Source organism: Biomphalaria glabrata, chromosome 9 (assembly GCF_947242115.1).
Source record: "Biomphalaria glabrata chromosome 9, xgBioGlab47.1, whole genome shotgun sequence".
NCBI lineage: Eukaryota > Metazoa > Mollusca > Gastropoda > Planorbidae > Biomphalaria > Biomphalaria glabrata.
In genome coordinates this window covers 33,895,472-33,907,142 of record NC_074719.1, presented here as the reverse complement: position 1 = coordinate 33,907,142, position 11,671 = coordinate 33,895,472, and positions in this window count along the sequence as shown.

Sequence of the window (11,671 nt, the reverse complement as noted above, 5' to 3'; positions counted from 1 at the left end):
TTATTGTTTAAAGTAAATGAGTTGGAAGCGAATTATCTTATCAAAGTTAGAAGCAATCTACAAGTAATGCTAATATGGCTAGCTATGCGGTACAACTAGAAATTGCACAAAAAGGCAAACTAATTACAGATGGTATGTCGAAGACTGCTTCCTACTTGAAAAAAAAAGATTTGCCAATATCCGCTGAAACAGTACAAAATAGAATAGAAAAATGTCTTCAAATGTAAGATATTTGCAGGTGGAAGATATTCAGCTTTCTTCTGCAGTATCACTTGCTATAAATTAGTCTTGCGACACGACGGCACAAGTTGACTTTTTTGTCAGGTATATTTCGTTCCTATGAGTGCTATCGCTCTCGTGACAAACTAGAGGGGACGATAGAACGAATGCTATGCAAAAATAGCTTGAAAAAATAAGATAAAATCATTTCAATAGCAACTGATAGAGCCAGAAGTATGACAGAAAAAAGTAAAAGGGCAACAACGATTCGTCGGAGCAAAATAAACCAAGAAATTCTTATGTTTCACTGAATAATCACCAAGCCTAAAACGATTCCGACCGAAATAGATGAGGTCATGAATTTGGTAATCAAGATTATTAACATCATCTTGTCAAAAGCACTCTACCACTTAAACGAAATGGAGACTCAGTATTCCGACCTCCTTCTTTCCAAAAAAGTGCTATGACTTTCCAAAGGTATGGTGTTGAAATGTTTTGCTTCGTACTTGAATGAAATAAATACATTTCTAAATGAAAAAGGCATTAATCACACCGAATTAGAGAACGACAAATAGTTGCAAAAATTTTACTAGTACAGCGAAAATTAAATGAGCCGAATCTAAAACAGGAAAGGAAAACCCAGCCTATGTTTTGGTAGAGGAATTGGTTTGTTTTGAAGAAAAAAGTATTATTTTTGAGACGAATTACTTTAGCACAGTTATAAAAACAAAATCAAAGATGAATTTCTTGACAGATTTAAGCAGTTCAAAACCAACAATACCATTCCAGCATTCCGAGTACACCATATCAACACAAATAGTAACGAAATCCATCTTGATTCATTTGTAATTGATACTGGATTACAGAGTTGAAAAGCAAGTTGGAAGAGTTGAATGTCCAGAAATGTTATATACGTAACGCAACAAAAGTGGACAGCTTCAAAAAGGAATGCGCGAGTTGATTCGACACATGGAATAATCTCCCAGATTGCTACATTGAGGTGAAGAAGTTGGCATTTAAAGTGATGACTATCTTTGGATCGACATATTTGTGCGAGCAAGCGTTAGAGTCGTGTTTGAAACTAAAAACATTAAGTTATGAGTCAAATGAATCCAAACTTTCTAAAACCATACAATGCAAGGCTCCCATTGAATCTTGTTTGCTCAATTGTTTGTTAGTGAAGTTCATGTAAATGTTTAATTACTTTAGTTGTTACTAAAATAAAAAAAATAATTCTATATATTTGCTATAAAAAAAACCTACTTAGGCTATATATTAATTCATTTGTTTGTTTTTCATTAAAAAAAAAGTTTATTGTTTGAGAACTATTTATAGTTGGCAAGAAAAAAACTTTGTGGCTCTTTAAAAACTTAAAAATTTTGTAAATTGTACTTTTTGGCTCTTTCGACTCAAAAGGTTGCCGACCCCTGCCCTAGACCTAAGACCCAGATGGCCCGCTCTGGGTCAACCGGCTGGTCATGCCGAGCTACCAGCATAGGTCGTCGACCTATGCTGGAGGGCGGTGGCTGGAGGGTCAATCAGGGAGCTGCTGTATCGGACACATGTCCGATGTAGCAGCTGACTGAGTATATCACCTGTGTAGCCCTGGCGGGCTCATTCTGGAATGGCCCGTCCCCTTGTTGGACTCGATGGCGGGTGGGGAGCACAGGTGCCGAATTAACCAAAATATATATGGACAAAAAAACACACACAAAACTACTTGCCCCAGACCTATGTCTGGGCAAGAAACGTCGAATTGATGATAAAAAAGAGGAGGTCCCAAAAAGCTGTGCCACCTGGCCATCATTTCTGGTGGTTAGGTGCACAGAGGAGGGAAAAAGCCTGACAAAGCTGAGCCCTTTTATTATCTATAAGGGACTCAAGTCAGTAGTGGGAGAGCCCAAGAATGTGTCTAAGCTACACAAAACAATGGAACTCCTTGTAGAAGTAGACAGCAAGACACACTCTGATGGGCTTTTAAGATGCAGAAGACTCTGTGATCTCCAAGTGGAAGTCATGCCACACAAGAGTCTGAACACCAGCAGAGGTGTAATCAGCTCTAGGGACCTACTGGAATGTTCCGAGAAGGAAATAGTGGAGGGCATTGAAGGAGTCACCCATGCCCGGCGCATTACCAGGCGCAGGGAGGGTGAGGAGGTCAAAACCGCCACTATTATTCTCACATTCGGAACTAGGACACCGCCAGAGTATGTGAAGGCAGGATACCTACGAGTTCCAGTGAGGCCCTACATACCTAACCCCATGAGGTGCTTCAAGTGCCAGGGTTATGGACACGGCGCGGCAGTCTGACAGGAACACTGTGTGTGCCAGATGTGCTGGAGAGGGTCATGAGGACAAGAGCTGCACAGCCCAGTTCATATGCCCAAACTGTCAAGCTGGCCACTCAGCCTACTCCAAGGACTGCCCTGTGTGGAAACAGGAGGTTGCCGTGCAGGAGTACAAGGCAAGAAACGGATGTACCTTTAGCCAGGCGAAATCGGCTGTACTGGCCCTACCCAAGGGCCAATTCGGCTTGACAAAGACCTACGCCAAGGCTGTTGCTAAGAAAGGAAGATCCATAGCCACACAGACGGACACATTGACCCCACCACCCCCTCCTCCAACTCAGTAGAAAACACCGCCAAAGAACACACCTCTGAAGAAACAAGAAAGCCCTGTTGTCATGCTAAAAAACAGGTTCTCTGTGCTCCCTGATGAGAGCATTGAGACTGAGCAGCATGTCAAAACCAATACTCCGGAAGAACACGGAGACATCATGTCTGACACAGGTTATACTCAGAAAACCCAGCCAGACACCCCAACCTCTACCGAGTTAGAGGTTGACCAACTCCCTAAGGGTAGAAATCAAAGCGGAGAGAATGCCCGAGGTGAGAGAGGAGGAAATAACCTCCGCTCTAACCAGAGGGATCTCCCCTCTCCAGAGAGAAAGACTTCCCCCAAAAGGGGGTTGTCCTCCTCTCCATCCAAACCCAAGAATAAAAATACTAAGGTCACTGGAATAAAGGGAAACCCCTCCGGGGGCCTCCCAAGGCCAAATAGTTCCAAGTAGGTCATCTAGAATAAGCCATGGATTCCAGAATTGTACAGTGAAATTGTAGAGGCCTCAAGGCCAATTACGAGGAAATGCAGCTACTGATGGACTCTGAGACTCCTGTAGCTGTCTGCTTACAGGAAACATTTCTGAAAGATTGCATCAGCTTCCGAAGGTACCGTGCTTACAGCAAGAATGTTGAGAATGCAGAGAGAGCATCAGGTGGAGTCTGTATCCTTGTGAAGGATAGCATCCCCCATGAGAGGGTAGAACTACAGACCACACTACAGGCCGTAGCAGCTAGGATAACCCTTCACAAGGTTATCACTTGCTGCAGCCTGTATCTACCACCAGGCGCTCCATTAAACCGAACAGACATGGAGGACTTATTGAAACAACTCCCCCGGCCTTATTTAATCCTTGGGGATTTCAATGCCCATAACACCATGTGGGGATCCAACAATACCAACACAAGAGGTCGTATGCTGGAGGATATCTTCCTCCAACATGATATATGCATACTTAATGATGCATCACCGACCTACTCGCACCCAGGAACTGGATCACTCACATGCATTGACCTCACCGTATGCGACCCCGGACTTCTGAACGATTTTAAATGGTCAGTTAGCAATGATCTACGGGGAAGTGATCACTTCCCAATCATCATTACTAACAATCTCCCTTCATTGGGACGACCTCAGCGATGGAAACTGAATAAGGCCGATTGGGAACAATTCCAAAAAAGATGCTCCGAGGATATCACAGAAAATATCCTCTATGAACAGAACCCATCTGATACCTTTGCTAGCAAGCTACTAAGTATAGCCAGGAAAGTTGTACCCCTAACCTCTGCAAATCCAAAACGGCCTAGCAAACCATGGTTTGATACAGCTTGCAAAAGTGCTATTGGTGATAGGAAAAAACGACTGGCTGCATTTATAAAGAATCCTTCCCAGGAAAACCTAAAGCTATTCAGGATAGCTAGAGCAAATGCTAGACAAACCATACGGTCAGCCAAAAGGAATTCCTGGAGAAGTTTTGTCGGCAGTCTGGATGCCAAAACTTCTGCTAGAGCGGTTTAGAAGGCAGTAAGGCGAGTCAAAGGGAAAGAATCAAATGCAATAGGGCATTTGAAAAACCAAGGACGAACTGTCACGTCCCCCAGAGAAATAGCTGACTGCCTTGCATCCTCAATAGCAGAAAAATCATCCACTGCACACTACACGCCAGAGTTCCAAAAAGTCAAAACCAGGGAGGAAAGACATCAAATTGATTTCAGGTCAGAGAACAATGAAGACTACAACAAACCGTTCTCGCTTGAGGAACTGATGGAATCGCTGGACAAGTCACATGACACAGCGCCTGGAGAAGACGAAATCCATTACCAGTTCCTCAAGCACCTTCCCGAACCCTCATAGGCAGTCCTGCTAGGGGTCTATAACTGTGTGTGGCAAACAGGCGCTTTCCCAAACAGCTGGAGGAAAGCCACAGTTATACCGATACCTAAACCGGGAAGAGACGGCTCTGACCCAGCTAACTATCGACCAATAGCACTAACAAGTTGCATCTGCAAAACCATGGAAAGAATGATTAACAGTAGGCTGGTCTGGTACCTGGAAAGGAATAAAGTGATCTCAAACTAACAGTGCGGATTCCGGCAGGGGCGGACAACAACTGACCACCTGGTAAGGCTGGAAGCTTATATTAGAAATGCATTACTCAGAAGAGAACATCTAGTAGCTGTATTCTTCGATATAGAAAAGGCCTATGACACAACCTGGAAACATGGCATTCTACGTGACCTGGCGCTTATGGGGCTTAAGGGACACCTTCCCCGTTTTGTGGAGGAATTCCTGAAAGATCGAAAATTTCAGGTTCGAGTGGGCAACTCCGCTTCTGACACTCATGACCAGGAAATGGGTGTACCCCAGGGCAGATTCTGTCAGTCACTCTGTTCAACATTAAAATAAATAGCATCATAAATGCGCCGTCCCCTGGCATAGAGTGCTCTTTGTATGTCGATGACTTTGTCATTCTCACTTATGGGAAAAACATGAACACCTTAGAAAGAAAATTACAGTTATGTTTAAACAAAATTCAGGGTTGGGCAAACTATAATGGTTTCAAATTCTCAGACTCCAAAACAGTTAGTATGCATTTTTGTAATCTAAGGGGACTCCACCCAGACCCTGAACTATTTATACACAAAAAGAAGATCCCTGTCGTGAAAACTACAAAATTTTTACGCCCCACCTTAGATTTCAAATTTAATTTTCTCCCCCACATTAAGGAACTTCAGAAGAAATGCAAAAAGTCATTAAACATACTAAGAGTACTCAGCCATACGGACTGGGGAGCTGACAGAGATACCTTGCTGCTGCTCTATCGGAGCATAATTCGATCCAAGCTAGACTACGGATCCATAATATATGGAGCAGCAAGGAAGTCGTACCTAAAAATACTGGAACCAATACAAAATGCTGCCCTGCGTCTCTGTCTCGGCGCGTTTCGTACATCACCTATCCCAAGTCTCCATGTGGAGGCTGGAGAACTCCCCATGGATATAAGAATGAAAAAGCTTGCAATGCAGTATATAGTCAAGCTAAAATCCAACCCCACGAACCCTGCTTTTGACTCCATATTTAACCCCACAGAGGTAGAATTATACAATCGAAGGACTAACGTCATACAGCCGTTGGGCCTTCAAATGAGAGAACCCATCCAAAATTTAACCCCCCCCCATTGACCAAATCTCTAAAATAGAAACCCCTCAGAACCCTCCTTGGCTAATGAATAAACCCAAATTAAATTTATCCCTCCTCAATTTCAAAAAAGAAAATATAGACCCAAGCATACTACAAGTCCACTTTAGGGAACTGCAGGAGAGCTACGGAGATTGTGGCACCATCTACACAGACGGATCCAAAATGGAGGGAAAGGTCGCGTGTGCCTGCTCCTTTCGGAACAAAACAATCTCCCGTAGACTCCCCGATGGCTGCTCCATCTTAACGTCCGAATTGCACGCAATATTGCTTGCTCTTATGGCCGTAAAAGCATCAGAAAGGAGGAAATTTATAATCTGCTCCGACTCCAAATCTGCATTGCAAGCTTTGGGGCGGATGAAGACTGACATCCCATTGGTACATAAGAGCCTGAAGCTGTTGGACCAAATAACAGCCGACCGTAGGGGTGTCACCTTCATCTGGGTCCCCTCCCATGTTGGCATTGAGGGAAACGAAGCCGCAGACAGAGAAGCAAAGAGAGCCCTAAATCATGCGGTGTCAGGAACCCAAATTCCCTACTCGGACCTGAGACAAAGTATTGCCTCTGCCACCTATCGAGAGTGGCAGAACCGATGAGAGGCTGAGACTCACAGTAAACTCAGGCATATTGTGGCGGATGTCAGGTGGCGGCCCACATCCAAGGGTCTGACAAGGCGTGGTAGCACGACCATGTCCAGGTTTAGGATTGGCCACACCTACATCACGCACTCTTTTGTACTGAAGAAAGAGGAGCCCCCACTTTGTGAGTACTGTGACTCTCGCCTCACCGTGGAAAATATCCTCGTTGATTGCCCCAGATACCAGGATGTCAGGGCTAAATATTTTAGAGTCACTAATTTAAATACACTATTTGATAATGTCGACCCTGGGAAGGTACTGGGCTTTATCCGGGAAGTGGGGCTATCTGCGAAGATCTGATTTATGAATTTGTGAACATGCACTATTTACATTAGATTTTTACCAAACATTTAAATTTTTACTACCTTTACTATTTTAACTGTGAATAGACCTTGATTCTAATGATATGACTGTATAGAATCTGGCCCTGTTGTTTAGAGAGAGAGTGGTCCTTAAGGGACTGCAGGCACGACATGGCCTAAATTGTGCCGATGTGCCTCAAATCAAACAATCAATCAAACAAACCAGTCCAGGAAGTAAACGTCCAACACTCCTGGACCGGGCGCAAGACCTTACTAACTAACACATTCTCTCGCACATTCAACGAAGACTTAATCATTCAGTTGATGTTGATTTTTATGAAAAATATTTTAACTCACTACTCTCTTACAGTACATTTAACTTTCTACCTAAAAATTAAAAAATCTAATTATCGTTAATATTATGTTCCGATTTTTAAGGAAAACAGAATCCAAACACCAAAGTAAGGTATGAAAATCTCTCCACATGGCTGTAGTACATCTAATTTTTATACGAGACCATCCAAAAAATTTAATTAACGGTATTACATTTATCTGAAATTCTCTTTTTCTTTTACTATTTATACAAACATCCGGAACAATCTATTATATAAACTTTTCAATTGTGTTCATACCTAAAATTATTGCGATGTTTTGAAACGTAAAATAAAGGTTAATCAATTTTTAATAACTTTTAGTTTTTTTTTTTATATAAAGATAACGGACAGACCGACTGACAGACAAAACGCAAAAACAATGCGGATTTGATCCTTTTTAAATAAATTCTATTAGAACTCAGTGCACCAATGTCTATGAACCCTCGTTAAATATCTCGTGTAAATAAAGACATTTTTTTTATGGTACCGGTACTAGCCTATTGTGAGGTAATGGAATTATTTTTTTTGACGTCATATGAATGGACTCTTTTAATGTTATGTTAAAAGAACGCACTCGGTGCACCAATGTATATTAACCCTCGAAAAATTGCTCGTATTAATGAAAACATATTTTAGTTAAACTAAGCCGTGTGACGTAGTGTTTTTTTTCCTTTGACGTCATATGGAATGAATTCTTTAAATGAAATGCTAAAAGAATGCACTCGGTGCACCAATGTCTATGAACACTCGATAAATGTCTAGTATTCATGAAGGCGATTTTTATTCTAGCTAGGCCGTGTGACGTAGTGTTTTTTTTTCCTTTGACGTCATATGGAATGAATTCTTTAAAAGAAATGCTAAAAGAACGCACTCGGTGCACCAATGTCTATGAACACTCGATAAATGGCTCGTAATGATGAAGGCGATTTTTATTCTAGCTAGGCCGTGTGACGTAGTGTTTTTTTTTTCTTTTGACGTCATATGGAATGAATTCTTTAAAAGAAATGCTAAAAGAACGCACTCGGTGCACCAATGTCTATGAACAATCGATAAATGGCTCGTACTGATGAAGGCGATTTTTATTCTAGCTAGGCCTTGTGACGTAGTGTTTTTTTTCCTTTGACGTCATATGGAATGAATTCTTAAAATGAAATGCTTAAAGAACGCACTCGGTGCACCAAAGTCTATGAACACTCGATAAATGGCTCGTATTGATGATGAAGTCGATTTTTAGTCTAGCTAGGCTGTGTGACGTAGTGTTTTTTTCCCTCTGACGTCATATGGAATTAATTCTTCAAATGAAATGAAAAAAGAACTCGGTATAGTAATGTTTATTAAGCATCGTTATGTGACTAGCGTTTAATAAAGGAATGATATCTTGATTTAGATCTAATTTAGATTTTTTAAACTAGATCTAGATTTTTATTACAGTATATCTAGATCTGGATTTATAATCTAATTAAAATTATTTTAGAGTCTAGATCTAGAATTTCTAGATCTAGTTTAGACTAAAATAGACTAGATTAAGATGTAGAATTTCAATTTCTAAACTTAAAGTGTAAAAAAAAAAAGTGTAGATTTTCATTTCCAAACGTTTTGATCAATATTGCAATGTTATAATATACTAAAACTAATCTACTATTTTTTATTTAATTTAAATTTACGGCAAATGAATATTTGAAACATTATTACTTTTGACCATCAAAATTAAATCACTTCTTGAATATTATTTGCGAATATACACATCCGACAGGGATCCGACTTCGACGGGGGCCGCCTCTGAGTTTGTGTAACACAAACTCTCTTTGTAATCTTGTTTTTTATTAGGGTGAATAGTGCGTGCTGAAATAAAACACATGAATTTTAGCCTTTTTTAAAATTCTCTCTTCTTACTAAGAGAAAAAGGCCAGAAGACGCTTAGCGCCGAGTAGGCCTATCTTCCGAATTAAACCTATTGGCGACTTGAGCGAAAACCTGCCGCATCTTCAATTCTATCTCCATTAAGAAATTAGTAAATGTAAATTGGATAAGAAATAGACCAAAAAGGATTTGGAGGAATTGATCAAAGACGGAGAAGCTCGGTTAGTACCTGCCTCATGGACAAAGAGTGACTGCTGGACACGCTTACGTTGTGTTGAAGTTGGGAATGAGGTATGTTGATTGCTTACACAATTTAGTTTGTATACCTACTTAGTTAATCATTAATCACATACATCTCACTTGCAATGTAAATTGCAAACAATGTCATAAATTTACTAAATAGACTCAATAGACAGTAATAAAATTTTAATCAACAAATAAATGTATTCTATTTAATTTATATAACTGTACATGATCATGTTGTGTAGGCCTAATGTCTTTCAAAAGATATCAAAGAGTTTGCTGTGTGTAAGCAATGTGGACTATGGTTGTCAGTCAATGTCAGCACCTATTGGCCATACTACAACTCTGCAAGACATAATGCATCACGCACCAAAGCGATCAATGTAGACCCTGGACAATTTAAAGTGACAAGCTTTTTACCTAAGAAGTCACAGGTTAGTAAGTATAACTAGTTAGCACATGTTTAATTCTAGTTACTTTTTAACTTACTAATTGATATCAAAAGACGACTTGTTTTTAATAACGATACACATTTGTTTATAGTATAGGCCGAAAAATAAAACATTATGTATTATGTAGCCTACATACCATTTACTATTTATAATTTACAGGTTCCAAAACATGTTCGTAAAAAAGCACACCGTGCAGCTATGTACATGTTTGCTAAGGACATCCAACCCTTCTCATGTCTGCTTGGTGATGGCTTTCGTCACTTTGCTCAAGCAATGATTGACATTGGGTCAAAGTATGGATCGGTATCATTTGACGATATCATATGTCATCTAACAACGCTGTCCAAGTCACTCTTACCAAGATTTTATAACGATTATGTCCAAAACCTAAAAAACAAAATACTTTGGTTGCACATGTCGCAATCACAACTGATCACTAAACCGATAATATTCAAAAACATTCTTTTCAGGCTTTTACAGTCCATTGACAATAATTATTGCCTTACAAACAAATGTATTGGACTATTTGAGTTTATGAGTCCAAGACTGGTGTAGCAGTAAAAGCAAAGACAACTGAAATTCTTAGAACCCTTTTTCCTAAGTCTTTAAAGGAAGACAACTTTGTATTTTTTACTGATAATGGAAGCAATATGAAGTCCGCTTATCGTAACGATGTTAGAATTAGTTGTACAGGTCATAATCTAAACGTAGTTGTTGAAAAGGCTCTGAAATCACCTGGTGCTGATGTAGTTCATGATATGATTAAAACATCAATTGAAGTGGTGGGCTACTTTAAGCATAGTGGAAAAATTCAGGAACTTGAACACACTTTTAAACAGGATGTTCCTACTCATTGGAATGGTCAGTTTTTTTCTTCTGCAGTCTTGTCAGTTAAATCATGTAAAGTCCATTCTTGCTGATGCAAGGCAGTTTGACAAACTTGAGCAACTAAACAATGTAAATGAAAAATTATTAAGTGACGTCGTTGAATTTTAGCATCCATTTCACTAGGCTACTGTGTCTCATGACAATGTGCCAACATCTTCTGATGTATGGCCAATGCTATTTCATCTTCGGTCAGTCTGTAAGATAAATGGTTCAGACAGTGACAGTATGCGTGATTTGAACGCAGCTTTTCTGTCAAGCTTTGATGAAAAAAATATATTATTCTCCCACTGCACCAGCTTTCAACTATTATTGTGCCTTCTTACTTATAAATACTTGACTTTTGTGAATGCAGAATAGCGTAAAATTGTTGACCAGGTGGAATCAAAGCACCGAGAAGGTGCATATATAGACAGTTTTGGCGAATGTATACATTCGGATCAACTGCCTCTTACCAAAAAAAGTAATGTTGATCCTAAATCGTTATATTTACTGGCAGACTTTAAGACATTCTCCATTAGCTAATGCTCATAGTATTGACACGAGATATGAACTTGAAAAATACTTGACACTGCCCGTGACTGACTGCAACACCATGGAACTTTGGAAAGAGAATGATTATGAACATAAGCTTCCAAAGATGGCATTTATCGCTAAAAAGTTGTTGGCTATCCCTGCTACAAGTACTGCTAGTGAAAGAGTATTTTCAGTGTGTGGAGTGACAATGAGTGATCGCAGGTCAAGGCTTAACCCAGAAACATTACAAATGCTGACATTTCTCAAGTACAACTTGCAACCCTGGTGGTTTTACTGACCTTAGGCTATTTTAGATACCATTATATGTGTATAATGCCTTATCATTATTCATCACATTTACAGT